The sequence below is a fragment of the Tachysurus vachellii genome, chromosome 14 (assembly GCF_030014155.1).
Source record: "Tachysurus vachellii isolate PV-2020 chromosome 14, HZAU_Pvac_v1, whole genome shotgun sequence".
In the NCBI taxonomy this organism is placed as follows: domain Eukaryota; kingdom Metazoa; phylum Chordata; class Actinopteri; order Siluriformes; family Bagridae; genus Tachysurus; species Tachysurus vachellii.
The window spans coordinates 14,609,301-14,615,466 of NC_083473.1; the positions used below are offsets into that span (position 1 = coordinate 14,609,301).

The 6,166-nt window shown below is 37.6% G+C and overlaps 1 protein-coding gene across 2 annotated transcripts in view; it reads right to left on the reverse strand.

Annotated features, from left to right (window-relative positions):
- Nucleotides 1–2,207, reverse strand: part of otud7a (OTU deubiquitinase 7A) — a 63,322-nt gene extending 61,115 nt beyond the window's left edge. Inside the window, exon 1 of one of the 2 annotated variants that reach the window (XM_060886416.1) lies at nucleotides 2,081–2,207. The gene's annotated coding sequence lies outside the window, so the exon portion shown is untranslated. The remainder of the gene's footprint in view (nucleotides 1–2,080) is intronic. The other variant, XM_060886415.1, reaches the window with a different exon arrangement.
- Between the last annotated feature and the right edge of the window lie 3,959 nt (nucleotides 2,208–6,166).

Sequence of the window (6,166 nt, forward strand, 5' to 3'; positions counted from 1 at the left end):
TGAACCCATTTTGCCCTGCTATACACAGGTCTATAATGACCACACTGGTCAGTGTTTCCACTTTCCTGCTTTGCCCTGATTGTTCCATCTGTCTCTAAATGTTTTTGATCTTTGACTGTAATAAAATAACAAATGCAGGGTGGACCTCCTGCAGCATGAGACAAAATGTGTCACTGGGTTGTTTGATAAGATAGAGACTGTTAGGTCAAGGTCATTTCTTCATTCATTCATCTTCAGCAAGCACTTTATCCTGGTCAGGGTCATGGTGATCATCATGGGAACACTAGGCATGAGGCAGGAATACATCCTAGATGGGACAACAATCCATCACAGGGCAACATGCGCACACACGCACACAAACACACACACACATCTAAGTGCAATTTAGTGTAATCAATCCATCTACTGTATGTTTGTGGGAAAAAAATGGAAACATGACAGAGAATCAAAACACGGACCCTGGCCCACCATGCCGCCAAGGTCAAACACCCCTTTTTTAATTTGCTTTAGTGAAATGTCAGGGGAATTTAATTAAATAACATAAAAGAGATGGAGATAGAAAAGAGAGATTAAAAATGCAACTTGATACATGTAAAGTATACACATAAATACTGTTTACAGATTTGTCAAATAATATGCATTTGTAAATGTAACCTTTAAGTTTATTTAATTAGAGATAATGTGCAACAGGCACACAGGTTGTGAACATTATACCGTCTTTTTAGTTCATGCAGGCTGTCAAGATATCTTTCTAAATCTACAAAAAATTGTTCAAATTTTGAAAAGTCTTAAGCACGGCACACACAGAAAACCTGAGTGACTCAGGATATTTCAGGTTGACTCTCACATATGCTAAGTATTACTCGCATAGCTTTAACATACGATGCACATCTCCCATAGATCCTGTATGTGATATGTACTGTGTAGAATGTACCAAACTAAAATGGTACACAAAATATCCTAGAAACAAATGCTGGTCCATGGCACATCTAGGCTTTGAATAACACTACAATGGTTATCTGGATTCAAATAAACACTGGTGGTTAAATACTGATGATTTTGCTGTGGATTCTTGCTAACTCTAGCCTGTGTTTGCATTACAATGCTTAAGGCAAGGGATTGCATGGAAGGCAACCAGCCTAACATTATCTTTCACAAAAAAAAGACAAGTCTGTAATTCTGACTTGTTACTACTAGATAGTTGTAGTCTATACTAAAGAGCTTTAAAGCACCAAGTGGCTACTAAACTAAACAGACCTAGGAGACCAATGATTTCACACTGATTTCTTAAATCCACATATCTATCTATCTATCTATCTATCTATCTATCTATCTATCTATCTATACATATAGTGTGTGTATGTGTGTGTGTGTAGATAGATAAACAGATAGATAGATAGGCAGATAGACAGATAAACAGACAGACAGACAGACAGACAGACAGACAGACAGATAGATAGATAGATAGATAGATAGATAGATAGATAGACAGACAGATAGACAGACAGACAGACAGACAGATAAAGAGATATCAACGCTGACAAATCATAACTGATCTATTATTGTGCTTTTATAGTGTTGGTAAGGAGGAAACAGTAAGCTAACTTATGGTAGATTTACAGGTATGATGCCTATAATCTTAGAGCATCAATAATATAGACTAAGTTAGACGGTATAATGAAAGCAAAGCTGAATACCGAAACTAGAGCACAACCTGATGTTGTGCAATAAGTGCAGGCTTAATCCTAAACCCAACTGGCCCCATTCAATGCTGACAACAATAAAAACGATTGAAACGTTCAGTCCTGATGTTGAAGCACAGCGTATTGTAGTGATGTTGAAGTCGATAATCCGTGATGCCACACGTCTATAGACAAAGAGACGGCTTTCAGACTGATTCCAACCGGCGCAACAAGAAGGAACTGCGTCCTAAGACATTTCTCAAAATACACCGCTAATGTCTGAGCAACTGTTTCAGAAACGCTTCGACATCCGCAGGATGCAAGTGAACGCTGCACGGGCAAGTCGGGAAGAATAGACAGGTGCACCTGCCCAGAATACGCAGTTATTCATGTCTTACCTTGTCATTCTCAGTCGGCAAATCAGCCCTCCAGTAAAACACGGCTTTAAAAGATACAGGCCAAGACTGTCGCCTCGTTCAACAGCCGCTACATCTCCCTCATCCTCATGCTGTTCAGCGATGCAGCAGCACGGTGTCAAAGCCACGCCCACTCAGCAGCTCCGTGCCATGACGTCAGCGGGAGCTATTAGTCCACGCCCATTATGTAAAAGCGCTGCTGCATCTCACCTGTCTGTGCTGTTTCTATTGTCTCACCTGAGATACTGTTCACTCTAACAAATCTCTTCTGTTTCTGTTCACTCTTAATGGCCTGTATCTCCGTATTTCTATACATTCTTACAGACGTGCACCATTTCTGTAACGGTTCTGTTCACTATTCAATTCAATTCAATTTATTTGTATAGAGATTTTTGTCTCAAAGCAGCTTTACAGAAGTATGGAAACAGAAGAGAGAGACAAAAGAAATAAATATAGAAGAAGAAGTAGAAGAAGAAGAAGAAATAAGGATTAAAAAATGAATTTATACAATTAAAATATTAAAGTAAGTATTAAGGTACTATTAAAGTACTATTGTCACCTTGTACCTTTTCCTTTGTCTTTAAAACCGTGTACCGTTTCTGTTCACTGTTACCCGCTTGTACTGTTTTATGTATTTACGCTCCTGACACCATTTACTTTCCTCTTCACTCTTACCTGTCTAAACCACCTCTGTACTCTCCTGCCACCCTGTACTGCCCTTATCCTTGCATGGGTATATAACACTATTTTTGTACTTAGTACACTTTAGTTATACAGAAATAGTATTAAAGACTAACTTTGTGTTCAATCTATATAAAAGTGTCATAATGGAACTATTTCAAGACTACTGAAAGTCTCAGGTCCTAAAGCACAACGTCCAATATATTAGAGCTGGTAATTAGCCGAGTAGCTGCGTCGTGTGTTTCTAGCAGTGAAAACACCTCAATGTGTAGGACAGGAGGTAATCCATGGCCAGGCTTGAGAACACAAAACATAACGTTTATAGTTTCACAACCACTTTACTTCTCAGAGCATATTTATTTATGATATACAAGAATATTTTTCAGGCCTTTAAACAGAAACCCATTTTCAGTGCATTTTACAAGAATTTCTGCACTTATAACATAATTTATGTTTTTTAGTAAAGCCACATAATTTGGGAAAGATGCTCTTCCATATAAACACATATTTTCTCTAAACAAAATGACTAACTCATGGTGTTCAGAAGAAATAAAACTCATAGCAACATGAATTTGTGAACAGATTATTACCTTTGTTGTGTTCTTACAATATACAGTGCATCCCTTTCAGAAGTTCTAGTAGAAACACCAATCCAATAAACTATACAGTATTATTAGCTTGCTTACTTATATACTTACTATGGGCAGCCTAATAAACTAACAACTGATTGTATTTAGTATGTCTGTAGATTTATATGTAAATTGTCATTGCTTGATTGCTGCTTTTTTTAAATAAATGGTGTCCTTGTTTCTTTAAAACAAAAAAATGTGCAATACAAATGAAAAACCTTTATTGATATAGGCTGATAGTCTATATGAGTTGATATGCCTATCATACGCTATAAAGGCTAAGCGTCTACAAAGACTTGTAAACTGTTGACACAAACTTGCACAGGAAAACTTCCTCCCTCATTTAGACATGGACTCCACAGTGAAGTTAACACTCTCACACCCTCTACTGTTCACATCTGTTCACAGCTTTCAGCATATCAGACCCATCTTCCTTGGTATATTTCTGTTAAAGCGACAAAAAGAAATAATGAAAGTGTATCAGCACAAATGGTATTATAGTTATCAATTTAATATCATAACTGGACTTACAACTTAAGATTCTGCATATGAAAGCAACTTTTGAATCAGAGAGATTAAAGAGCAAAAGCTATAATCATGCAAGCAAAAGATGGACAATATAATATTTATAATATTTATATATACTCAACACTGATATTCAGGCCATTTCAGGACAAACCGCTCATCTGCTCATTTGAACAATAAAGCACAACATCAATGTTTTTTTAAAATCAGATCTTGATCCAGTCTTGTGGTTTCCATTTGTCTGGTTCCACAAACCCAGTTTTGCTTTGCATCATGATACTGGAAGAATTCAAATTTGGCCCAAACTACATGAATCCATTGTGCCACATTTTTGAACAGTACAAGGTGGTGGTGGCACTGTGATAATGTGGGGAATGTTTTCCTGGCACAGATCGATGCCAGTGAGATCTAGTGTAGAACATCTGAATAACAACACCACAAGTTACATATGACAAGATTTTCCAAAAAAAACAAGTTTTCTTTGCTTCAGTAGTCTTCTTTCTAATATTTTACTGTTCTTCCTAAAACCTCTAAGTGTTTCATTGCCTTAAAGATTGCTGTTTTGTATTTTTTTAAGAAAGATGTAAGAAAGACCTTAAAAATACAACAAAATAAACACTAGTTACATATGTTTTATGAACCCCAGATAGGTAGGTAGGGAAGGTGTGAATCATACCAAGATCTTTACATACAGTAACATAAGATGCAGTATTTGCAATCAATCTCTCTATTTCTCTCTATTTGCAATAAAAGCACTCAGAAAGTGCTTAGAGATGACTGCCAAACTCACACCACTGGGAGAAACAATGTTATCCTTGTGGATATGGACCTGGACACAGTAACACTAAGGTAGAAACAGCACACCCCTCCCAGAGTAGTACACTTTCTAAATAATGCCTATGAGTAGCAAACAATTCTAATAAAGTGACATTTAACAGTAGGGAACAGCCATGCAGCCTATTTGAAGGGCAGCTAATGGCATCAGTGGGCCAATCTATGCTTAGACAAGCTGCATGTGTCTTTCTTCCATGGCAGAAAGAAGAGAGATGTCAAGAGATAAGAAGAGAGATTTTTAGAAAAGATGTCAACCATCCAATTCTTTTTGGATTGTTGACATCTCTTCTAAATAATAACACTCCTGCATGCTCACATTCATTAAAAGCTGCTCTGACACACAAAGCTGAGTGATATGACCTTGGGCAGGAGTATTGGATTCAGCTTCATGCTCAGCCAATAGTCGCCTGAACACAACTTTATGCGGGGGAATCTTGTTGGCAGAGTTTGCAATTCCCCAACATTTGGCCAAAGTTATTGGCAGCAAAAAAGATAGTTTTCAGAGAGTTTTCAGAGATAATACCTATTTCAGTTCAGCATCCTACAGAGGCTGGGAGGGGGGATGAATAAGCAGTTATAATGGTGGACATACAGTATGCTAATGGCATTGTTCATGTGGTTGTGGAAATAGGCTGAGGACTTTGAATTGAAATTGAATTGACTGTCCTCCCTTAAATAACATTCATGTTCTAGGGACATGAACATATGTGCTCAACCAATCGACACATTGGTTCTGACCTGAACCAATCATCTAAAGTATATGACACTTTGAAAAAAACATTTTGCTTTTTTAACTGGCCCAACCGTCTCAAGAAGGCTTTCAGAATCTAGAATTGAAAGAAAAACCCACCTTATTTCTTCAAGGGGTGCTCCTCAAGACTCTTTAGTCTTGGGGAAGGGGCACTGTCTCGGGTCATACTCATGATATTGCAAAACACTCTCAGATGCCAACTGGGAGTCTGAGGGCATGATTTCCCCTGCTGTCTGAGGCAGATGAAACGCTGGTTGCTGCTCAGAATCAGACTAGAGCTCTCGTGTGGAGGATCTGTTTGGACCATGCCGACTTTTTGATTCTAAAACCTGCACTGACCTGTATAGGACCAACCTAGGTAAATTTGCAGATTAACAAAAATCCATCTAAGTACAGCAAAACAGCTAGTGGAACAGATAGAAAGGGAACAGAATGATATAATTATAAATAATATCTTAAAGATACAGCGAACAGTAGAAACACTGACTTATAACTTACAATCCCTGTATTGTAACTAAATCAAAAAGAATAAAAAAATATTTAAATTAGGCTACACATCAAAGACTACACTATTTTCCAAACTTCTAAACCCGAAACATTTTCCAGTGAGTGTTGGTGAAGGAAGCTCGACTCTAGTGCAGGTGGACA